At 48.1% G+C, this 26,221-nt stretch overlaps 1 protein-coding gene and 1 pseudogene across 10 annotated transcripts in view; one reads left to right on the top strand and one right to left on the bottom strand.

The window, feature by feature from the left end:
* The window catches only part of ALF4 (aberrant root formation protein), a 132,946-nt gene that overhangs the window by 48,926 nt on the left and 57,799 nt on the right, over window positions 1-26,221 (bottom strand). The gene's annotated exons all lie outside the window — the stretch shown is intronic.
* LOC147628101 (uncharacterized) lies at window positions 10,953-12,905 on the top strand (annotated as a pseudogene).

Genomic DNA, 26,221 nt, shown 5'->3' with positions numbered 1-26,221 from the left:
CTTCCATTCTATTGTAACTAGTTACTGCCTTCATATCTGTAAGGTCTCCACAGACCACGCTAGACATAGTTGTTTCCATACGTGGTATGACGGAATATCATACAGAATACCGTACGGTATCGTACGGTCCTATTTCTGACCATTGGGGCCTGTCAGCAGTTTTGAAAAGTGGCCGTTTACGACGGTTTTCTGAACGTTTTTGACCGTTTCTTTGAATGTTTTGCATGTTTTGAGGCTTGCCCTTATGACATATGCTATATAAGGCTCAAGCCTTCAAGCTCTCTCTCTCACATTCTTCAAGCCTTCAAGCCTTCAAGGAATCAAGCTCTAAGCTCGAGGTCAAGCCTCTCTCTTTCCCACATCCATGTATGAGCTCAAGCTCTCAAGTCTCAAGCCCTCCATCTATGATCTTTCTAAAGGTCTCAAGCTCTCACCTTTGAAGCTCTCTCTCTCAACCAGAAACCACTCCCGCCCTTACCCCATCGCGCATCGGCCGTCTTCTCCAGTGTCTTGACCACAGCTTGAGTTGGGGTGACTGTGACAATGGTGCTCCCTCTTGAAGACAGGGTGAACAAGATCAAAGAACAGGCTCAAAAGGCCCTTTCAGACCAAAAGAAACTAGTAGACAGGACATTGACCCAGCATCAAAAGGAGATTCATGCTGTCAGGACTGAGACTCAGGGCAAAGAGGAAATGTACAAACAACTGCAAGCTAAGATCCGACAAGAGATGGAAGCCTGGAAGGACGCATGCCTAGCTGCATATATGGAGAAATGTATGGAATTTTGCAAGGAAGAGATGCACAAGCATGGCAAAAAGGAAGGAGAAATAGCTACACAAGAAGCCCTTGCTCTAGAGATTGCCCAATTGCAAGACGCCAATGCCAAACTTGAGGCGGAACTAGAGAAGGCTAAGAAGGCAATCACAGCAGAGATTCACGAGGCCAAATCAGGATTCCGGGAGGAGCATGCAGGCCTCCGAAAAGACATGGAAGCAACCAAAGAAGAGGTTGGAGAAACCTCCAAATGGGTTGAGGTTGTGAGAAAAAGTAAAAAACAGTCAACACCCCGAATGCCACATACATCATGACGGCCACGCTTGAGGAAGAGAAGCGTCGCCAACCTAGGGCTCTACATATGCGAGTAACAAGCTTGCAAGCGGGCAACTCACGAAAAGAGGACAGTGAAACTTTATGTAGACAGATGGGCCTCACTGACACCCCTTTTGTAGATGCTTGGCGAGCCGGGAAGGACTTGACGAGGGAGAGGCCTCTCCTCCTCAAGTTCAAGATACGGAGTCCCATTTGGCTTTCTTGAAGAAGAGGGCCACCCTCTGAACCACCAAAATATACCTTCGAGATGACCTCACCTCCCTACAGGTGGAACACAAGAAAGCCGCGATGGTTCAGGTTATGGAAGCCCGCAAAGCAAGAAAATGGGCCCTTTATCGTGATGACCGAGTCATCATCACGGATAAATGCCCCACGTGACAGTGCGGGGCTTATGAGACCATAGATGCATTGAGGATGTGAGTTATGGAATTGCAATGGAACTCTATGGTCAGACACAGGAGGCTTCACAGAGACTCACACAGATAGGGATGTTATCTTCTACACAGAAACGCATCAAAGTCCTGAGAGAGGGCTACCCAAAGTGGAGGGTTATACATGGGAATCAGCCTTCAAAGGACAAACACGCACCATTGGGGGGTGTGTGGCTCAGGAGGAGTGGCAGGCTTGTTTCACCCTCATTTGAGAGGCATGCTCACAATGGTTAAGACACGACGAGGAGGTTCGTTTTATGTGGATGCGATTAGCCAGGCCTGGCTTGAGAGTGATGCATATTGCAATATGCTACTTACCACCAGAGAAATCAGAATATGCATGTAGGTTGACAAAGAAAGGGGAGACTCCCTATGCTCCATTATTTGCAAACATTGCAGAGTTCTCCCAGCAAGGAGAGGTCCTCCTATTAGGAGACTTTAATGCAGGGGCAAAAGGGGAACAAGTGCAGACATATGACTTCCAGGGAGATGCCATTATGTTGTCAGAAATTGACTTGGCTGACATGGGCCTCCAGAGGACCAACCAGGATATGGGGAATGCAACCTCATATGGTAGACACTTCTTGGAGATGGGGGCTATGCATGAGCTGGTTATATATAATGGGTTGTCCAGATGGCCGCAGTCGGACAGCCTTACATCTTTTCCGCATGGGGGAGGCACTAGTACGGTGGATTACCTCATGGGATCTCCCGCTCTTATACCACATCTCAAACTTCACCATCCCTCCTCCCCCCATACTAGCTGACCACGCAACCACGCATTACTTTCTTTCACAATCTCATGCCCCATCTTACCACCCACACCCACACCCCATGTCACCACCTTCACCCAGATTCATTTCCATCATGATCTTGACCACATCTATGAGGACTACCTCTCCCGCCACATTTCAGCTCTCGACTTAACCCTTCCTATCTCCACCATCACATCCAAACTTTCCTCCATCATCCATGACTCCGCCCACACCAACTTCCCCTACACCACATGCTCCACAGCAAGTTTGCCAGTGGGATCCCAACCCCAAAATGGATGGTATGATGAAGAGTGCAAAACCACCAGGCTTCGCCTCTTACGCGAGAGGGAACATGGGCTGATTTCAGCACATAAGATGCAACACTTCTTCCGTACATTCGCTCGCCGAAAGAAACGGGCATTTCTCGCCAGACAAGAACAAGAGTTATAGCAGCTCTTTTTGAGCGAGGACAACTCATTCTGGAAGAAAAAAAAGCACCTACACCTATCACAGATCCTAGCCTTTGGGAAGCCTATGCACTACAGCTGTATGATGTGCCAAACCGGACTATACCACAAATGTCAAACATCCCTAGAGGCTAGCCCTACATCATCTTATCTCTTTGATTCCCGCAATGTCACTAGGGCTCTTAAAAAGCTACATAATGGGAGAGCAAAAGATCATGAGGATCTACGCGCGGAACATTTTGCCCACGGGAACCACGTACTGGCTCCCATTCTTGCCAGTCTTTTTAATAGAGCACTTTGTGAAGGCTTCCCACCCTCCTGGAATACCAACACCATTGTCCCAATCCACAAAGCAGGAGATCCCATGGACCCAAGTAATTACAGGACTATCATAATTGGTCACACAATGGCCAAAATCTATGGGGCAGTACTAGAGGGCATGATGAGCTCTATGGCACGGAGGATGGGAAACAAAGCATTAGGCCAGGCAGGCTTCAAGAGAAACTTCTCTGCGCTAGACCATATCTTTACTTTACGGGCTATCATAGAGGAGGTGAGGTCCTCAAAGAGACGTGTATTGCTGCTTTGTGGATTTCCGCAAAGCCTTTGACTCTGTCCCTCGATCTCGTCTGATAGGACGCTTGCAGGAGCTCCAGTTCTCACATGAGATGATATGGGTGTGATGGCACTATATGAGGTAGTACTCAGCCGAGTACGTGCACCGAGTACGTGCACCCGGTGGGACCTCGGGAGATATATATAGCACTATTGGGGTTAAGCAGGGCTGCCCACTTTCACCTACACTCTTTGGCCTATACATTGATGATATCGCAGTATTTGTGGATAGTTTTGGAGGTAGAGGTTCACCATTGCCTCAGACAATAGTGCCCATATTGCTATGGACAGATTTTGTAGGGGGACAGCCCTTATAGTCAATTTGGGCAAAACCAAGGTTATGGTCCTCAACACATCTTATGCAGTCGCCTCATGATTTTCTTTCATATACAGAGATGCTCCCGTGGAGATTGTGCAGAAGTATGTGTATCTAGGAGTCACTTTTACAGGCCCTTTGTTTTGCATGACCACAACCGCCACTGACCAACTTGCAAGGGGGCACGCCTCCCTAGCCCATATGGAGAGACAGTGTTTCCAGACACATTTCCAAGAACCCCGCACTAAGTGCTGGCTCTTTGATACTCTAGTACGACCAGCCGCTATGTATGGCGCAGCCCTTTGGGGGCCAGGCCTAGGGAAGGATCACTGGAGGAGCATAAAGAGGCTACAGGTGATGAAGTTGTCACGCATGATCAAGAGTAAGCCATCTATACCACATGACATTCTACATGCAGAGTTTGGGGTGGCCCCACTGGTTATTACAGATGCCCTTTTTCAGACTGTCACTTATATTCAGCATGTATACACGCTTGACAGAGATCGCACAATTATACGGCGAGAGGGAGAAGGAGCGATTGAGACGAGCTGGACTGCCCTCCTCCTCAGTGACATGGCCACCACCATTACCGACACATGCATGGTACTCTGAGGTAGTCGAGTGGTTTCATGCACATGGCATACAGATGGATCCCCCCATTCATTATAGCTTGGATTCCCCATACCTTGATATCTCACGTCAAGAGATCAACCGGATCATCCGGTTAGATCTACTCGGGCTATACATACACCAGACATGGGTGTCTCCGTCAAAGATTGGTAAGAAGTGTGAGTTCTACAGAGATCACTTCTTGAGACTCTCCGAGGGTGGATTCTTTGAGATCCCGGGATACATACAGATACATGTCACATCCATGAGTATCACGATCGGCCAACTCTGGGTATCCTCCCGCCGCCTAAGAGTAGAGATTGGCAAAGCTGAGGATATCCCACATGAGGAGAGGACATTCGCAGTATGCATCATAGGAGCAATAGAGGATGAGGCCCATTATATGCTCAGTTGCTCGGCTTACTATGAGATACGGAGGAGATTCCACTGCCTCTTCCGAGGGGGATTCAGACCACTCACACGGGTGATATAGTTTGAGGATCAGAGGTGCTTGGGCATGTACTTGATGGAGCTGAGACAACACAGGGATGTAGTGTTGAGGCAGCATGCTGAGAGATAGTCCCGGCTTCGACAAGACACCTCAGAGAGAGCCATCACATATTTCTTTGTGGTACATACATCCACATCGGAATCCACTGCCCACAACAGTTCCTCTACTACAACATCAGAGCCCACCACCCGTACCCACGCTCCAGCTCCATGCCACAGAGGAGTTCTTAGTGAGAGAGCTCGAACCATTCTGTGAGCCAGACGTCCCCGACCCAGAGCATCAAGACCCTCCACCACACAGAGACAGATTCGTAAGGTTCTCCGCCGACATGTCACGCTCCCATCACAGAGGCCCGACATTCACTCCACCATCAGATCGGTTCTGGCCGAGGCGGGTATCGTCATTAGCTCATCATAGCATATCTCACTCTACACAAGATCATCTCCTGATCACATGTCCTGTCAGATGTTTTCATTTTACTTTTTCTTTCAGTTTTCCATGGCTCAATATATCCATGGTAGCATTGTATTACTTTTGGTCTCATACGCCCTTGGGGTCTTCCGTAGACGTTAATATAACTCTCTCTCTCTCTCTCTCTCTCTCTCTCTCTCTCTCTCTCTCTCTCTCTCTCTCTCACGACTACGGAGGAGGGCATCCCAGCATAGACGGAGGTTGCAGCGGCGGATTCGGATTATTCTTGCGAGACATGCGAGACACCCAGTCAAGGTGCTGACCTCAAAGGATATTGAGGAGATCTGCCAGCGTCCGATGCAGCACATATTATGAGATGGAGGCACCTCCATAGTGTACCCCCCCGTCCCACATGATATTGTATCCCCTCACTGTACTCCACTCACCTCCATAGCGTACCCCCCCCCCTCACTATATTCACACCCTATAAGGGTTTCTGTTTACCTTCCAGTTCCAGTTTCATTTTCTAGGTGCGAGTAGTATCATCTTTATTTTTCATTTTCTGGTTTTTTATCCAGACATTGTATCAGATCCACCATGATGTAACTTTTTGGTCTCATAGGTCATTATGGCCTTTTGATTTTCATTTTCATCTCTCTCTCTCTCTCTCTCATCCACCTGCGCGCCTGCACTGCCTGCGCGTCTCCCTGTCTGCCCGCCTGTGTGGTGCTCCTTCCCCTCATTTCATTTCATTTTCATTTCTCTCTCTCTCTCTCTCTCTCTCTCTCTCTCTCTCTCTCTCTCTCAGTTTCACAGAGAGGGTGCGGAGCGACTGGCTCGCTTCAGAGCACACCCAGGCATGTTCTTCAGGGAGCTGTGGACACCCCCTTCACTGATGTATACCATTCTATACCCCCAGTATGGTACAGGATGGAGCTAGCTAGGTTGCATATCATGATTGTATACTCCATGCATATAGCTTTGCATTTTTCTCCTAGTAGTAGAGCTCCATCCCCCGCACACCCAGATTCAGCTTTTTTTTGTTCAGTACTTTTTCATTTTGTTGGGATGACAGAGGATACCCCATACAGGTACTCCGATTTGTCTCATAGGCCGAGTTCGGTCTTTTGGAAGACGTTAATAAAATCTTTCTCTCTCTCTCTCTCTCTCTCTCTCTCTCTCTCTCTCTCTCCTGCACTGCCTGCGCGTCTCCCTGTCTGCCCGCTTGTGTGGTGCTCCTTCCCCTCATCAATGGCATGAACGTGTTTGCACCCCTCTGCTCGCGCCTCGCGCCGTTGGCGTTTGCTCGCACACTGCCGCACCTCCCCGCTTTGCACCCACCTGCACGCTACACTGCGTGTCTCCCTCCTTGCCTACCCGCTTCGCATCCACCTGCGCACCTGCGCTGCCTGCCCGTCTCCCTGTCCGCCCGCCTGTGTGCCTGCCCGTCTCCCTGTCCTCCCTTGCCTGCCCGCTTCACATGCACCTACGCTGCCTGTCCGTTTCACTATCCGCCCGCCTGTGTGCCGCTCCCTTCGCTCACCTCCCTTATACCACCCACACTTCCTCAGGCCCCCAAGGCAGCAACATAACTCTCTCTCTCTATCTATCTCTGCGCCCCCATTTCCCCACCCGCCCTCTCTCTCTTTGCTTTTCTCTTTGGGCCCGTTTCTCTCTGTGCGCCTTCTCTCTCTTCGCTTCTCTGCTGTTCGCTTCGCTTCTCTCTCTGCGCCCCCGTTTCCCCACCTGCCCTCTCTCTCTTTGCTTTTCTCTCTGCGCCCGTTTCTCTCTGTGCGCCTTCTCTCTCTTCGCTTCGCTTCTCTCTCTACGCCCCCATTTCCCCACCCACCCTCTCTCTCTTCGCTTTTCTCTCTACGCCCGTTTCTCTCTGTGCGCCTTCTCTCTCTTCGCTTCTCTACGCCCCCATTTCCCCACCCGCCCTCTCTCTTCGCTTTTCTCTCTGCGCCCGTTTCTCTCTGTGCGCCTTCTCTCTTCGCTTCTCTACGCCCCCATTTCCCCACCCGCCCTCTCTCTTCTCGCTTTTCTCTCTGCGCCCGTTTCTCTCTATGCGCCTTTTCTGTCTACGGCCGTTTCCCCACCTGCCCTCTCTTCGCTTTTCTGTCTGCGCCGATTCCCCACCCGTCCTTGCTCAGGCCCCCAAGGCAGCAACATACCTACCTGCTGCTACTTGCCTCCCCACTTGCAGCTGGCCATCTATGGGGCCACCAGCTGAGGAGAAAATTCAGTACTAGAAGGGGAACCCCTTCAGTCCAACATGGACAGCTCACCGGCAACAAGGACTAGAGGTGAGAAGGAGAGGAAAGACAGCTCGATTTGGGCGAGCTCACAGAAGATCGGCGAACCCAATATCAAAACATGCCTGACCACCATGAGAGAAGTATGCAAAATGCAGGATACTGACATTGAGCACCTACAAAAGAAGCTCGGGGAGAACAAGGATAGTGATGACCTTGGGCATGAGTTGCGTGTCTCCATGCAAGAGGAGATGGATAGGTGGAAGGCAGACATGCAGGCATACATGGCAACTCAGCTAAGCAAGATGCAGGAGGAAATGGTCCAAATGTTGGACGCAAAAACCAGCCACCACACCTCACTAATCACGGAGCTGGAGGCCCAAGTTGCCACCCTAAGTGTGGAAAACGAGACCTTGAGGGCACGTACTCAATTCGAAGGAGGAGAGATTCAACTATCCCTCAATGATGAGCTGAATACACTTAGAGTGCAATTGAAGACCCTCCAAGAACAAGAGGAGAAGAAGGCAAACGAGGCAACCACATGGACCGAGGTGATTAAGAAGACACAGAAACAAGTGGAAGAAGTAGGCAGCTGGATTGAGGTTGCCAAGAAGCAACGGAACCCACCATCATCCCCAAACATCATCAATGACACACGTGAAGAGGAGAAAAGAAGGAAGATTAGGGCATTGAATGTGAAAGTGGTGCCTCGCCCAAAGAGGACGCCATAGCACTATGCAGAAAGCCGGAAATCGTTGATACCCTCTTCATCGAGGCATGGAGGGTGGGCAAAGACACCACCAAGGAACGCGCACTCATACTCAAGTTTGCGATGTTGGAGGCGAGGCAAGCATTCCTTACCAAAAAGCGGGCACTAAAAGGAGAAAAGACTTACCTCAAAGACGATCTCACACTAGCACAGGTGGCACATAGGAGGGAATGCACATATCTTGGATGCACGGAAGGCAAGGAAATGGGCAGTGTACCGAGATAGGAGGGTGATCATCACTGAGCGACGTGCCCAATGACGGTGCGAGACCTATGAGACCAAGCTAGAGATTGCGGTCTGGAACTGCAATGGCACCTTGAGGACAGATGCAGGTCTGTTCAAGGAGACATTTAGAGGGAGAGACTTGGTCTTATACACAGAGACTCATCACTGCCAGGGGAGTCGGCTTCCAAAGGTGAGAGGATACAGATGGGAGTCTGTTCACCGCCCACCCACGCACAGTAGGCGGTACCCGGGGGTCGGCAGGGGTGGCTTTATTATACAGGGAGGAGCTTCAACATGTGATACAGGTGGTCGGACGGGATGAGGCCACACGGTTTTTGTGGGTGAGGATCCAAACAAAGAGGGACCGAGACATCTACCTTGCAGTGTGTTACTTTGCACCCTCCAATTCTAAATATGCCACCCTGGAGAGTCCCCGTACCTGCCCCTTTCTGGTGACATTATGAAGTTTTCTAGTCTAGGGGACATCCTCCTGGCTGGAGACTTCAATGCCCGCACCGCAAGTGCACAGGTACCCTTCTTTGAGACAAACGATCCCATGTACCAGGAGATTGACACGATGGGTACAGATCTGGAGCGGACATCACAGGATACAGCAGCCCGCACAGACTATGGAGAGTATCTCGTAGCCCTCGGCGGGGCTCATAGGCTAGCCATTTATAATGGCCTGGCAACCACCTGCTTTGCCCCATCACCGTCCGAGATACCACTTCACCAAAGAGACCTCTTCCATCTATTCTGATCACGTCTACCGCATCCTCTCCGACCTCAACCCCCACATCCCACTTGATGAGCTTACTACACACCTCTCAGCCACCCTCCATGTCCGCTGCAGCCGCCTTCCCACACTCAAGAGCCACCCCTACATCACCAGGAGGGACTGTCCCACAGAATAGTTGGTACGACGAGGAATGTCGTGATACCCGAGCCCGTCTACATCGGAAGATGGCACTAGGATCCACCACTCACCAGCAGGCGCGAGTGATCTTTCGACGTCTCACACAGAGAAAGAAGAGAGCCTACCTAGCAAGGCTTGAGCAGGAGCTATACCAGCTATTTCTTGGAAGGGACTGTAAGGAGGCCCGGAGGATCTTCCAGGATCATCGCCTTCCGCCTCCGATTACTTCACCCAGCACCTGGCACACCTATGCCACCTCTCTCTACCATGTCCCCGAGCAGCCACCTCTCCCCCATCCACTCGAGCCTCGTCCCCCACACTCTTCCTTCTTTCACCTCAGCATGGTGAGAGATGCTATTGACAGGATGCAGACTGGGAGAGCACAGGATCATGATGGACTCCTCACCGAGCATTTCTCCCATGCTAGAGACACGCTAGCCCCTTTACTGGTTCACATGTTTAACAAGGCTTTATGTGAAGGCTTCCCCGTCAGTTGGTCATCGAATACTATTGTACCTATCTTGAAAGCAGGTGACCCCATGGACCCCAACAACTATAGGACTATCATGATTGGTCACACCTTGGCCAAGATTTATGGTTCGATTTTGAAGCATGAGCTTAGTAGATGGTCTGAGGGGGAGCAGAGACTCAGAGCACCGGGGCAGGCAGGCTTTAGGAGAGGGCACTCCACACTAGATCATATCTTTACACTACATGGGATCATTGAGGGGAGAGCTCACGGGCAATGGTGGATATACTGCTGCTTTGTGGATTTCCGCAAAGCTTTTGATACTGTCCCACGGGCCAGACTGATGAAGAGACTGCAGGATATGGGAGTGCCAGCAGAGATGCTGTGAGGGATCATTACACTCTATGAGTCAGTCACAGGCAGAGTACGGGCTCCAGGAGGTGACTCAGAGATCATACACAGCACTATCGGGGTGAAGCAGGGCTGCCCCTTGTCTCGTACTCTATTTGGTCTATACATTGACGAGATCTCGGATTACATAGACAGACAGGGAGCACATTTGGCAGGAGTCCTGATACCAATCCTCTTGTATGCAGATTGATTCACCAAAGGGGCTGCAGAGGCATTTGGATGCATTACAGGCCTTTTCCAAGGACCGAGACCTTACTGTGAACCTTGGAAAGACTAAGGTCATGATCTTTAACACCTCCTCACAGTGGATAAGTAGATCTGCAGTACAGTTTACATACAGTGGAGAGCCTGTGGAGTATGTTACCTTGTATGTATACCTTGGGATCACTTTTGCTGGACCTCAGTTCTCGATGCGGAAGGCGGCCGACGCTATATACAGATGATATTATTCTAGTCTCTGAGTCGCAGATGGGACTACAGCACCATCTCCATGCACTTGACGACTTCTGCACACAGAGGGGGCTTACAGTGAACCTTGGGAAAAGCAAGGCCATGATTTTCCACACCTCAGGGCCGGTTCGACGACAGGCCATCTTCACACTTGCAGGAGGACAGGTAGAGGTAGTAGCCTCATATGTGTACCTGGGGATTACATTTACGACTCCGCCAGGAAGATTTACTATGGCATAGGCAGCAAAGGATAGACTCACACAAGGGTATGCAGCTCTGGCCATGCTAGAGAGACAGTGTCACCAGGCACACTTCCAGGAGCGCAGCATGAAGGGGTGGTTGTTTGACACACTAGTCACCCCTGCTTTGATGTATGCTACAGCACTATGGGCACATGGGCTCGCCACCTCCACATGATCTCAGATAGAGAGGCCTCAAATTCTCATGCTCTCACGGATGATGCGCAGCAAACCCTCCGTCCCACATGACATTGTCCAGATAGAGTTTGCTGCACCTCCTATGCTAGTAGAGGCCCTCTTCAGGACGATCTGCTTCATACAGAGGATCAGAGATATGCCTTCAGATCGACTCTCACATAGAGCTTTTGAGGCGTCCAGGCAGCTCGGAGAGAGTGGAGATAGGAGATCATGGTATTCACAGATGATATAGTGGCTCACTCAGCATGGTCTCGACATAGATCACCTACCACCTTTCCAGTATGATATACATGCACCACACATCCAGCTCTCTCACAGTGAGAGGAACAGAGTCCTTCGGCAGGATTTATGGCAGCGATACACTCAAGAGACTTCGATTACACCCAGTCAGTCTCTACCGCCAAAGATGCTATACCACAAAGATCAGTTTATGTGTATCTCAGCGGATGGATTCATACAGAGACCTGGATACATGGATGTGTGCATGCCTCACAGTGCCCAAGTGGCGATTGGCCAGCTCAGAGTGTCATCACACCAGCTTGAGATTGAGGCAGGTAGGGCAGCATGGATCCCCAGAGCAGAGAGGATATGCAGACTATGCCAGGAGGAGGTTGAGAGTGAGGAGCATTATGTATGCAGATGCGGAGCATATAGTGTCATTAGAGAGAGATACACCACCATCTTCGGTGGACATCCCTCACTCCGCCAGATCATGGAGTCCGCAAACCAGCACAGATTTGGCAAGTTCTTGCTAGAGACACAGCACCACAGAGAGACACTTCTACGGACTCATACATCAAGGAGAGGTGGGTGACAGCTCCAGCTCACTGATTTCTTCCAGAGATCTATCCCAGTGCCTACCCTGACACAGGAGGGGGTTACACTTCAGCACGATGCGGACCTCCGAGCCAAACGGAGACCGAGAGCACCAGGCTACCAGACTCCCAAACTACATCAAAGGGAGATCACAGAGATACGGGCTCGACATCAGCACCATATCCAAGAGCGGCTAGCTCACTTACACTCACACCCGGAGATCATGCTCTGAGGTATTTTTGCCTCGCCATCGCCTATGTATCACATATTACACCCCCATTATGGTACCGGTTGGAGCTAGACAGATCTCCATTGCGTTCTTGTATACCCTACGCATATAGGTTGCCTACTGAGCCTCTAGCAATAGTGCTCCATCCATCACCTCCCCCCCCAACTAGCTCAGTACTTTCATAGTTTATTTCATGTTCATTTTGTCCTTTTTTTTCTGGACATCCAGAAGACATTGACAGGTGTACATTGATTTGTCTCATAGGTCGAGTTCGGCCTCTAGTAGACGTTAATACAGCTCTCTCTCTCTCTCTCTCTCTCTCTCTCTCTCTCTCTCTCTCTCTCTCGGCTCGCTTCAGAGCAGACCCAGGCATGTTCTTCAGGGAGCTGTGGACACCCCCTTCATTGATGTATACCATTTTATACCCCCAGTATGGTACAAGATGGAGCTAGCTAGGTTGCATATCATGAGATGATTGTATACTCCATGCATATAGCTTTGCATTTTCCTAGTAGTAGAGCTCCATCCCCTCCCCCACTCATTGTACTTATTGCACAGCCAGATTCAGCTTTTTAGTTCAGTACTTTTTCATTTTGTTGGGATGACAGAGGATACCCCATACACGTACACCGATTTGTCTCATAGGCCAAGTTCGGTCTTTTGGAAGACGTTAATAAAATCTCTCTCTCTCTCTCTCTCTCTCTCTCTCTCTCTCTCTCTCTCTCTCTCTCTCTCTCTCTCTCTCTCTCTGCCCCCCTCTCTATCCTCTATTCCTCTCTCTTCAAGGCTCCATAATCCATTGCCCAGCATAAGTTCCACCCACCTCCCCCTTTCTCTACTCCTCTCTCTCAAGCCGCTCCGCTCTTCATCAATCACAATGACGAGAGACATGAATGAAGCTTTCATATTGCATGCTATCCGTGTCTCGCAAGGCGCCAGAAAATCAAAATGCTATAGGTGAACATGCAAATATTGTGGCAAGCCTTATGTGAGCGCCTCACTAGGCTTCAGGAGCACATTGCTAAGGTGGGGGGGCAAGTGGCACCATGCAATGAAGTGCCTCAAAACATCACCAATGAGATGTTTAGAGCCATTTGGGGTGTCAACTACCCAAGTAGGAGCTCAAGCGTTCATCATGAGGTCATTTCCCCACCACTAGATACTTCCTCTCCGTAGCCGCCTCCGCCTCCTCAAAGAGGCCAAGGTCTGACCAAGGCACGAGGCAGCCTACTTTAGCCAAAGCTGCTAGGGGTTCCATGGCTCCCCTATCACATCTTTGAGAGCATCAACAAGCAGAGATAGAGATTGCATGCACCATTATTGAGTGCAGACTCTCCTTTACTGTGCTCAAGGTGGAGCAATGGAAGACAATGGTGAAAGCCATTGTAAATGTGGGCCCAACACACGATGGATGGACCGGCGTCTCATACCACGACATGCGCACAGAACGACTTGACAAAGAAAGGGAGAGAACTCATAATTCTCTAGCGCCCGTGCGGCTAGGATGGACCACGTATGGATGTAGCATTCTCTCCAATGGGTGGAGTGATAGCAAGAAGAGAGAAATCATCAACATACTTCTGTCTTCCCCTCTAGGCACATACTTTGTACGAGCGGTGCAACAGACAACTTCATATATCACCCTATGAAGCAAGCCATCATTGACCTCAAGACCGTGAGGTGTGCCTTGCTTTATGCTCTTGAAAGTTGAGTCTTACATATACACAGCATTGATGGCATGATCTATACTCCATATACCTTTGGCTCACATATGTAGATCATAGAAAATGTTGGATGTCATTTGTTTTAGAGTTCTTGCATAATATAATGGTAGCAAGTTTTCCTTAGGGTGCATTTTGGATACGCCTTTGTTTCATCTCAGATTTTGAGATGAGAGAGGCTATCACTTATTGCATGTAAGATGAGTTTTTGGATAGAGATAGAACTTGATTATCCAACGATTTTATCTTCTGGATGGGGCTTCAGTTTCTTTTAGTGTGCAGATACAAAGGTGGAGGTGGGTACTATGGGTGGTTCCTTGGGAGAGTTTAGCAACTTCCTATGGAATTTATAGTTTCTTTCGAGAAGCGGTACTATTTTGGGTAAAGGTAGCATTCCCTAAGATTATCCTCGTGAGTTTTAGAGTTCATAATGTTTATACATGTGGTAGCATAATCAAGATCTAGACAACCTTATGTAGGTATGATGATTATCGAAATACTCTCATTTACCTCCTAGGATATCTAGAGGACGTAGCATACCTCCCGTCCTAAGGTGTTCAGCCTTATCCACTTGACATTGACGACACTTTCCCACATAGTCCCGAACATACGCCTTCATCTTGGGAAATAAAAGATCTGTTTTACTAAATCATCGGTTCGTTGTTCCCTTGGAAACCCGCTGTAGGAGCATCATCACATTCATACAAGATCCTTTTCCTAATTGTTGTGTTATATCCAGTACACAAACCTTCTCATTCCTAAACAGCAATCCATTCCACATAAGGAACTCCACACCTGCCACACTTACGGATGGCATGACTCTTGAGTCTCGATCTAAATCAATGGAGCTTCTTGCTTGGACCTGCTGCCAATACCAACCAAAGTAATTGTCGGTCTCATGTAGCCCTCTAAAAGAAAGTGTAGAGGATGGGACATCAAAATCACCCTGTGGACAAAACTCGACACCATCCCTAACGAAAGATAACTTATGGCCCTTCCAATCTATCTGTACATCGTGGGTATGAAACCACTCTTTACCTATAATAACATCTACTCTATCCAGAACATAGATGCCTCGTATCTGGCTACAAGCCGAATACCCGGAACGCCTGACATCATTCTAGAGTGAGACTTGATGACCAGTGTCATGTAAACATGCCGTTGGGCACGGTGTCTTAGTTGCCTAGACTTATACAGAGCTACTTGGAGCCACTAGACTTCAGGCTGTGTCTCCACTCCCAACTTCTGGACAAGCTTGGCATTCATGAAGTTGTGTGTACTCCCAGGCACAAAAAAAAAATGTGTACAATTTCCCCTCGATTGACCCATACATCCGTATTAGGTCTGTGGGACTGAAAACTTCCATATGAAAGCTACAACCCTTGCAAGAACTCTGATATGAAACAATAGTGTGTACGCAAGTATTCTTACCTTTAGCCTCGGTCACATGGACCACCTTTAACTTTTACTTGCCCTTCGCCTACGGACAGTTTGTCCTCATGTTCTCGTCTATCCCACGATTGTTGTGTACTTCATCACCCATGACAAACCCAAGATAATTTGCCATTGCTCGAGGAAAGCTGGAGTGTCAAGATGAAGTGTCCCCAAAATCCCGCTCCTCCATGAACACAAGTACCAATCCAACACTTGGAAGCTGGTTGTGTGCTTTCAGCCCTCTTAACCAAGGACATCCAAAAAAATCAAGGGGTTTACTTGCTTTTGAGTTTTTTCCCCAAAAAAACAAGTGTTCAGTTTTAATTTAAAAAAACTCATGTGCTCTTAAAAGCTTATAGCTTCCCTTCTTTTTTTAGAAAAATCCCTCGCCTATTTTTAATTAAAAAAACCCACCTGCTTTTTACCCCACCAACCCCCCCTCCCACATCCACCTCACGCACATCCCACCAGAACAGCCAATCACAGGATCACGAGGGGCTTATGGCTGAGCACCTCTCTTATGCAAGCGACACCCTGGCACCCATATGTTTCATAGGGCCCTCTCTCAGAGGGCTTTCCCCCCACCTTGTCATCACACATTATTGCACTTATCCTTAAGGCGGGAGACCCCATGGATCCTAATAACTTCAAAACCATCATAATCGGCCATATCTTGGAAAAGCTCTATGGATCTATACTTGAGTCTGAACTCAGCACAATGGCAAAGAGAGGGGGATACAGGACACCAAGGCAGGCAGGGTTCAGGAAGACCTCCACGCTAGATCACATATTCACGCTTCAGGCTATCTATCATCAAGCAGGCCAACAGATGGCCGCCGCCTCAATCCCGTCTGACATGATCTGGGCTAGCCTTGCCTTATTTGAGTCAGTTATTGGCAAGGTGAGATGCCTAGGAGGACTATCAAAGGAGGTCTCTAGCACCATCGGAGTGAAACAAGGATACCCGCTATCTCCGACCCTCTTTGAACTTTACATAGATGAGATCTCAGACTTCATTGACAGAACAAGAGGCAAAGGAGTTTTTTCTAGGAGGTATTCTTGTTTCCATCGTTTTATATGCTAATGATATTGTGGTCATTGCAGGTTCTCAGAGGGACTACAGAAGCAAGTGGATACTTTATAGGATTTTTACACACGGAGGGGGCTCTCGGTCAAACTTCGAAAAACCATGGTTATGGTATTCCACACCTCCTACCCAGCTGCAGAGCGTACAAAGATCACTTACACATGTAGCAGGGTTGAGGTGTGCACTCATATGTCTATCTCGGAGCTACCTTCACTAGTCCACGCTTCTCTATGAGACAGGTAGCAGAGGATAGACTCACTAGAGGATATGCACCTCTAGCCTTATTGGAGAGGCAGTGTTTCCAAGCACATTTTCAAGAGCCGAGGACGAAGGGTTGGCTTTTCATTCCATGCCTCATAGGTAGTCATAGATTTCAAGGCTTTAATGGGACAACCGTTAAGCACATAATTGGCACACATAACCGCCTCAAGCCAAAACTTACTGGGCAGATCCTTACTCTTGAGCATGCAACGTGCCATCTGCATAAGTGTACGATTACGTCTCTCTGCAACTCCATTCTGCTAAGGAGTATCCCAACACATTTAATACTAGAACCTCGGGTCTATGCTCCTCATGGTCTATGATGTGCTCAACGACAAGTGACATACACATGATGATAGTGATACACGTGCACATGATGCCACTGACACATATGTACACGATGATGATGTATGTGATAGTGATAGTGATAGTGAGAGTGTTGTGTGTGAGTCAGATCATGTGGGCATAATCTTGATGGGAGAGATGGCAGTGAGCACATCGAGCATTACGAGCATCATAGAGCTACCTATCTCTATTTCTAGTGATCATAGGGATACATTAGATGACCATAGTGATACATTCCATGATCTTGATGGGCATTTGACTAGTCATGATCATTCGGCTAGTCATACATCTTTAGTCACACATGAGATGGGAAATACCATGTAACTACATGTAGGATGTGAACTCATTTGACAAATATTCCCCCCCTCGATCTGTAAGCAATGCGACAAGCTTGTGTCCACGAGCATTTTCAGCCATGCGACAGAAGTCTTTGAAAGCTGCAAAGGCACCTGACTTCACTTTTAAACCATACACCCAACAAAACCGAGTGTAGTCATCAATAAACGTGATGAAGTACAAGTGTCCTCCAAAAGATGGAGCCCTCATGGGCCCACAAAGATCACTATGAATGAGCTGTAATGGTCGGACAGCCCTCATAGCACCATCTTTAAGAAAGAAATTCCTATGCATCTTTCAAGGGATGCATCCCTTACATACATGCTTGGATGGAACCTCCATAGGAGAAAGCTCTTGCACCATACCTTGCTTCTGCAAGCGTACAAGAGATGGAAAATTCAAGTGACCAAACCAAGCATGCTATAGCTCAGTGCCCTCATAGCACCATCTTTAGGAAAGGAATTCCTATGCATCTTTCCAAGGATGCATCCCTTACATACATGCTTGGATGAAACCTGCATAGGAGGAAGCTCTTGCACCATACCTTGCTTCTGCAAGCATACAAGAGATGGAAAATTCAAGTGACCAAACCGAGCATGCCATAACTCAGTGTCACTCAATACACGAGATGCGGATGCAATCATAGCATCATGAGAATGAGTACTCCTGTCATACATGTCAAGCTTATACAAGCCACTGCATAATGTCCTAGAAAGCATAAGAGAAGCTGAATCTCTGCTGTCATACATTGAGCAACAATGGTCAGAAAACTGAACCTTAAACCCAGATAATGCAAGGACTGAAACAGAAATGAGATTCTTCTTAATGCCTGGTACATATAAAGTGTCACAAAGAATAAAACTGTCCCCACTACATGTTAGCTCCACATTGCCACTGCCTTTAATGGAGTAAGAGGCATCATTGGCACACATAACTATGCCACCTGGAGGTGAATCCTGCAAATTGGCAAATAGATCTCTGCACAAGAAGTGATGTGCTTAGAAGCACCACTATAAAAGTACCAATCTCTAAATGAGATAGACATACAAGTAGGCAAACTGCATGTAACCACTAATGCATAGCCCTCATGAGCAAAGTTAGCTTTAGTGTCCACAATAGCAGCCAAACCTTGGTGCTTATTTTTCTTTTCATTCTCAATGCGCTTCCTACATTCCTCAATGAGATGGCCAGGTTTTCTGCAATAGTTGCATCTCTTCTTTTTCTTGGTTTCACCCTCTTTAGACGAGGTAGAATCTGAATAGGCATGTGGTTTGCCCTTAGGCTTACCACTAGATGCAACCCCATATTTACCTCTGTTTTGATCAAAAGCACCAAATGCCTGATCAGCAAAAAGCATAGTAGTCCTGATAGAATGAGATTGCTCCTCCTGCAATAAGAGAGTCACCAACTCATCAAAGGTATACAAGTTTGGATTACCCTTCACGAGTAGACAAAGAGTAGTAGCAAAATCCTGATAGGATTCTAGCAAACCTTGAAGCACTATAGATACAAGTGAACCATCTAGAATGACCTCATCAATGTTGATGAGCTGCTCTCGCAAATCCTTGATGCGGGTAAGGAACTTGTCCATTGAATCACCTTCATCCATATGCTCAGACTCAATCTTCTTGCGAAGATAGGCAACACGAGCCTCATTACAAACCTGATACAAAGAAGCAAGTACATCCCATGCACCCTTAGCAAAAGTGCATGAACGAATGTGTGGTATAACCTGCCTTCTGCACGAAAGGGCAATCAAAGCATGTGCCTGAGCATCCTTGGCATCCCATCTTAGCTGTTATGGACTGGGTGGCAAGGGTGCAAAAGATGTAGCACCACTTGAAGATACATCATCACTTGCGTCAATAGTCATTGAAGTACTTGCTGCTCATGTAGGCACAATAGGCCAGACATCAGTCCTTGATACATAGACCCACAAATTCTTTGCAACTAGTACATAGTTAGTGCGATCCAACTTATTATCAATGGAGAGCATACCAAACGAATCACTAGTATTCCCAGACATGGCAGTCACAAATGCGTACAAACAGGTAGTATGACTAAATCAAGGCAAAAAATCTGCAATCCAATGCTGAGACACACGAAAAATTGGGGGAAATGCCCCAATTGTGTCTTATCACCTGTTCCAATGCTGTAACACCCAAAAAATTGGGGGAAATGCCCCAATGCCAAAGCAATGTACCTGTAATAGCAAAAATGCCTGCAAATATCTCTGATAACCATGCAAATGGTGTTAATTTCTGCAAAATCCCCAAATTTTTAGTGCAATTATGCACAAGATCTGAGGAAATCAATGCCAATATCGCAATTTCAGGCTCAGTGATGAAAAGCCCCAAAATTAATGCTGTCAATTTGCTATTTTCTCAGCAATTTATGTTTGACAGAAAATAGAAATAATAGCAAAAAATTTACTAGTTACTGTTGCACTAGTTTGAGAAGTCGACTAAAGTCGTGGAAGACAGATCTGGATCTGTACGACGGCGGACTGCAGGCAGGTGCAACAGGCGCGGCGAAGGCAACAATTGCAGACGGCACAAGCACGCCTGTGCAAGGCAGCGCTGAGCGTTGCAAGCCGGTGGACAAGCGCAGACGAGGCAACGCTGGGCGTTGAAGGGCGGCGGACAGGCGCGCAGATAGGGCAAGCAAACGTAGGGCTGAGTTGATCTGCAGGACGGCACTAATCTCAAAGCTGGGCAGCAAAACAGCACGAATCCCTAATGCAAAACAGAAGGCACCTAATACACACTGTAAGTAAGTAAAACCTTATTGCATAATGCATATGCATGCATCTCTGCCTGTTTGAAACTATTCTCGTGTGACTTGTTTTCGTGTGAATATCTTGTTATGACATGCCCAGTTCACAGGCAGCGTGAGCCGTGTGAATGCCTTGTATTCTGACATGGTTTGTGCCATGTGAACAGGTGGTAAGTATTTATTTAACCTTGTTTATTATTGCAAAGGTTTTATAACCTTAGCAGTTCACATTTATTAAAGTTGGGCACCACCCACGGGCTCAATGCTTGGGGCCTAAGGTCAAAAGTGTGGCCAGCCCAATTGCTCGGCACCCACACAGGGCCTCATAAGTGTGTCCACACTTTAAGGAGGTGCCCACTATTAATTATGGTGGGCTGTGCCACATGGCACAAGGGATTTGGACCCCTCCACCTCCTCTACCCATTCTTCTCCACCTCTTTGCACTTTCCCTTCTCCTAGATGCTGGCGCCCAACTCTCCTTGGCTCACTTCCCTTTTTCTGCTGTGCACCTGCTGAAACCCTAACAGTACCTGCTGTACCTTCTGTCCAGCTGTACCTGCTGTGGGTATCTGCTGTGGGCACCTACTGTACCTGCTGAAACCCTAACAGTACCTGCTGTACCTTCTGTACCAGCTGTACCTGTTGTGGGCACCTACTGTACTTGCTGTGCCGGCTGTACCAGGTGTACCAGCCACCGTACCTGCTGTACTTGCTGAAAAATCAGAACTGTACTCACGGATGTACCTGCTGAAACCCTAATAGTACCAACTTGTGTACCGGATCTTCTACAAGCACCTGTTCGTGTACTTGTAGAGTGTGGGCACCTGCTTGTGTGCCTACACTTGGGAGGACCAAGCCCGTTCCTCTACGAGTTGTGCAAGCCAGGCTCTAGTACGATAGCGCCTGTTCGTGCGTGGTCTCGAAACGACAATTTCGTGTTCACACAACTCCAAGTGTATGAGGAGTCGGGGCTGGTTGCATTGACTCATTCAATCAATGAGTCCGGCTTCGACATTCTTCACCGGCAAATACTTGTATGGGTAATATGTCTTCATATAATGCATTGCATGGATTATCTGGCTAGCAAGCCCTTGGAACTATGTACACAAATAAAATACTCCAATAATATATATACTTCAGTATTAAGGGGGGGGGGGGGGGGGGGTCGGCCCATTCGCGGCCCCAATGGTGTGTACTCTGGAGTGCTTCTCTTTTGCAGATTGTTTTGAGCAATGATGTATCTTTCAATGATTGTGTGTTTTGTGGCTAGTTCATTTTAGTGTTGATGAGTGTATTGTTCACGAGACCGTGCTCAAGGACGTTCACAATTAGTCGTCGAAGTTTCATTTCATCCATGACGAGATTTCATGGACACTATATACACATCATTTTGGTCTCATAGAACCTTTGGGTCTTTTGAAGACGTTAATATAAAACTCTCTCTCTCTCTCTCTCTCTCTCTCTCTCTCTCTCTCTCTCCAGTCAGAGTACTCACCATGGAGGACATTGAGGATATCCGCCATCGACCGATGAGAGACATCTTTGGATAGTGATGTGTATGATGCTTACCTTTGTTGTTGGAGTTTTCCTCCCAGATGTTATCCATTAGGAGCTCCTGGTACCGTATTTTTCCTCATAGTTGTTTCAGTTTCAGTTAGTTGTTTAGTTGTTTTTAGCTTTCCTTACACAGACATTGTATCAGATCCACCAATTGTTGTAACCTTTTTGGTCTCATAGGTCATTTTGGCCTTTTGAAGACGTTAATATATCATTTCATTTCATTTCATTTCATTTCTCCGTCAGCAGCTGGATTTACTTGCTTTCCACATAGACATGGTGCTAGCACAGTGGATTATGTTATGGCTATGCCCAGCTTTGTTTTCATGCCTTGAGGACTTCACAGTTGGATCTCGGCCCTGGATCTCGGCCCATTGGGGTAGTAGTGGAGCATGCATTGTTGACATTGACTATCTCTTTTCACTTTACCACAGCTCAGAGGACACGAGGGGCAGATCACACTCGATATACTTTTACCTCAGAGACTGATGTTGTCTACACAGATGGGATTTATAGACGACTGTACACAGAGGAGCCAGGGAGACCTTTGGAGGAGTTGACCCATATACTGACAGAGACTTTACATGATGCAGCGAGAGAGGCATATCCACATACTCAGCCTGGACAGAGACAGCGTTCTAGATGTATGCCCCAGAACAGCTGGTATGATGAGGAGTGCAGAGAGACCAGAGCCCGACTGCAGCGGGAGGTTGCTTTGGGAGTCACTACTCACCGACAGTCACGTATTGCCTTCCGACGCCTTGTGCGAAGGAAGAAGCGGGACTTCCTTGCTCAGCTAGAGCACGAATTATACCAGCTGTTCTTGAGCCAGGATTCGAGGGAGGCTTGGCGTCTGTTTCATGAGTCCTCCCTTGCTTTGGCCATCACTTCTACAGAGGTCTAGGGTAGTTATGCAGCATCTCTATATACAGTTCCTGGACAGGCACCTTTTCCTGACCCGCCAGCACCATACCCACAGACATGTACTTTCTTTACCGCAGAGATGGTAAGGAAGGCCATTGATAGGATGAAGACTGGGAGAGCATATGATCATGATGGATTGGTCGCTGAGCACTTTATTCATGCGAGAGACATGCTGGCAGAGCTTCTAGCAGTGATGTTCAATCGTGCTATGTGCGAAGGCTTACCCGAGACTTGGAGTAGGTCCACCATCGTGCCTATCTTCAAGTCACGGGACCCTATGGAGCCAGGGAATTATCGCACTATTATGATTGGTCACACACTAGCACGATTGTATGCATCCATTCTTGAGCAGCAGTTGAGTAGATGGGCAGAGAGAGAGGGCATTCGAGCAGAGGGACAGGCAGGGCTCAGGAGAGGTTTCTCTACTCTTGACCACATCTTGACTCTGCGGGCCATTATTGAGGAGGGCAGGTCGCATGGGCGACGGATTTATTGTAGCTTTGTGGACTTCCGCAAAGCATTTGATACAGTGCCCAGAGCCAGATTGATGAGGCGATTACAGGAGATGGGGGTACCCACAGAGCTCATATGGGGGATTATGGCTTTATATAGATCAGTTGCAGGACAGGTATGCACCCCAGAGGGGGTCTCTACTTTGGTTCACTCCACTATAGGAGTGAAGCAAGGTTGCCCGTTATCTCCTTCATTGTTTGGTATGTATGTGGATGAGGCTTCTGACTACATTGAGAGATTGGGGGAGAGAGGAGCCCAGCTAGCAATTACATGGATCCCACTATTGTTATATGCTGATGATATTGTGTTGATCTCTGACTCCCCTGAGGGTATGCAACGTCATCTGGATGCTTTACATGAGTTTGCACATGATAGTGGATTGTCTGTCAACCTTGGCAAAACCAAGGTTATGGTGTTTAACACCACGCCTCAGTGGGTTAGGCAATCAGCTTCCACATTTACATATGGGCAGGAGATTGTGGAGTATACAGATGCATATACATATCTTGGGGTAGTATTCAGTGGGCCAGTGTTTTCGATGAGGAGAGCAGCAGAGACTAGATTAACTAGAGCACATGCAGCCCTGGGCGGTTTGGAGAGGATGTGTTCGCAGGTTCAGTTTCAGGAACCTCGAACGAAACTTTGGCTTTTTGACACTCTAGTGACATCAGCTATGCTTTATGGAGTGCAGATATGGGGACCTTCAGTGGGCCATCACAGCGCAGGCGGGTGGAGAGGTATGAGAGGCCTTTGGTATCTATCATTCGAGCCAAGGCCGTGGTACCTCATGAGATTATTCGAGCAGAGCTGGCGGCTGCCCCTCTGGTGATTGAGGCTCTTACGAGATCAGTCTCCTACATACATGGCTTGTGGGATCTCCCCCGAGACAGATATGCACGCCTCGCCCTGGAGTCCTCCCGACAGTTAGCTTTACAAGGAGACACGGCTTGTTGGTATGGACAGATGACATCTTGGTTCCAGGCACATGGTTTTAGCATGGACACATTGCCTCCCTTCCAGTATTCTCTAGAGGCACCCTCTCTCACTCTCACACGGACAGAGATTACCAGACTCATCCGTCAGGATTTAGTTCAGCTGGACATTAGGAGGACATGGATACAGCCGACTGAGGAGCTGGGCACGAAGATGGCTTTCTACAGAGAGCATTTTCTTCAGCTCACAGCAGATGGTTTTGTGATCAGACCCAGTTACATGGATGTACACTTGTCTCATGCAATACGATGTGCTATTGGTCAGATTCGCACATCCTCACACCAGCTTGAGATTGAGATTGGCCGATATAGAGGTATACCAGTTGAGGCCAGGATATGCCGAGTATGCCATGGGGAGCCAGAGACAGAGCTGCATTATATATGCCATTGTACTGCATACTATGAGATACGTGGTCGTTTCCACTGTTTATTCAAAGAGGGTTTTGGACCACTTTCCAGAGTCATGGGGTACCAGGACCAGAGGTGTTTGGGATTGTTCTTGCTTGAGCTGCGGAGACATAGAGATAGCCTGCTTAGGCGCACAGAGAGCCAGACTCAGAGGCACATTACAGACTTCTTTAGTCCAGCCATCACTGCGCCAGATGGACCACAGCAGCAGCAGGGCATGGATACCGCCCACACCAGCGGTACACTGATTGATAATGCGACTGAGCTTGGGTGGTCCAGACGCCCACGACTACGGAGGAGGGCATCCCAGCATAGACGGAGGTTGCAGCGGCGGATTCGGATTATTCTTGCGAGGCATGCGGGACACCCAGTCAGGGTGCTGACAACAGAGGATATTGAGGAGATCCGCCAGTGTCTGATGCGGCACATATTATGAGATGGAGGCACCTCCATAGTGTACCCCTCCGTCCCACATGATATTGTATCCCCTCACTATACTCCACTCACCTCCATAGCGTACCCCCCCTCACTATATTCACACCCTATAAGGGTTTCTGTATACCTTCCAGTTCCAGTTTCATTTTCTAGGTGCCAGTAGTATCATCTTTATTTTTCATTTTTTGGGTTTTTTATCCAGACATCGTATCATATCCACCATGATGTAAGTTTTGGTCTCATAGGTCATTATGGCCTTTTGAAGACGTTAATATAACATTTCATTTCATTTCATTTCTCTCTCTCTCTCTCTCTCTCTCAAGAGGCTTCCTGACGTCCGGGGTTATAGATGGGAATCAGTTTTCCGCCCTCAGTCATGCACAGTGGGAGGTACCAGAGGATTTGGAGGAGTGGCAATACTTTACAGGGAGGAGCTTCGTGACAAAATACATGTGGTACATAGAGATGCAGATGCGAGGTACATGTGGGTCCGAATATGCAGAGGGGGGCTCCGCGAGCTATATGTAGCGGTATGCTACTTTCCCCCAGCCCACTTCAGGTTTGCACCATCAGGAGAGTCGCCCTATATACCACTATATGATGATATCATGAGGTTTGCCAGCATGGGAGACATATTACTATTGGGAGACTTTAATGCACGTACAGGCACAGAGCAGACAGAGTTGTATGATACTCAAGAGGCTATTTACCGGGAGATCACGGCAGAGGATGTAGGGTTGCAGAGATCAGCACAGGATGAGGGGGAGATTACAGATTATGGCAGGCATTTTCTCGCACTCAGGAGTGCACATGGGTTGGTCATATACAATGGCTTATCGAGATGGCAAGGATCAGATGCTCTCACACACTGGAACTCTAAAGGGGGAGCGAGCACAGTGGACTACTTGATGGGATCTCCTTCATTGATACCTGATGTGCGGGGTTTCACAATTTCCAGTAGGCCCATTGGCATAGCAGCCAATCATGCATACCTGAGTTTCACACTAGTAGGTAGATCCCCGAGAGATGGGCCAGCCACTCATCTACCTAGGTACCCGATATATCAGTTTACACGTGAGACAGACAGCCTGGTACTCCGATTACTGCACCTGAGGCATGGCATACTTATGCTAGAGAGCTATATGATGCACCAGGACAGCTCCCCACCCCCCCTCCACTGGGAGCTAGACCGGCTAGCAACACCTTTTTTACTATGCGGATGGTGCTAGA

This window comes from Cibotium barometz, chromosome 19 (assembly GCF_041138505.1).
Source record: "Cibotium barometz isolate CiBa-2024 chromosome 19, ASM4113850v1, whole genome shotgun sequence".
In the NCBI taxonomy this organism is placed as follows: Eukaryota; Viridiplantae; Streptophyta; class Polypodiopsida; order Cyatheales; family Cibotiaceae; genus Cibotium; species Cibotium barometz.
This window is presented reverse-complemented; position numbering and strand designations above follow the sequence as displayed.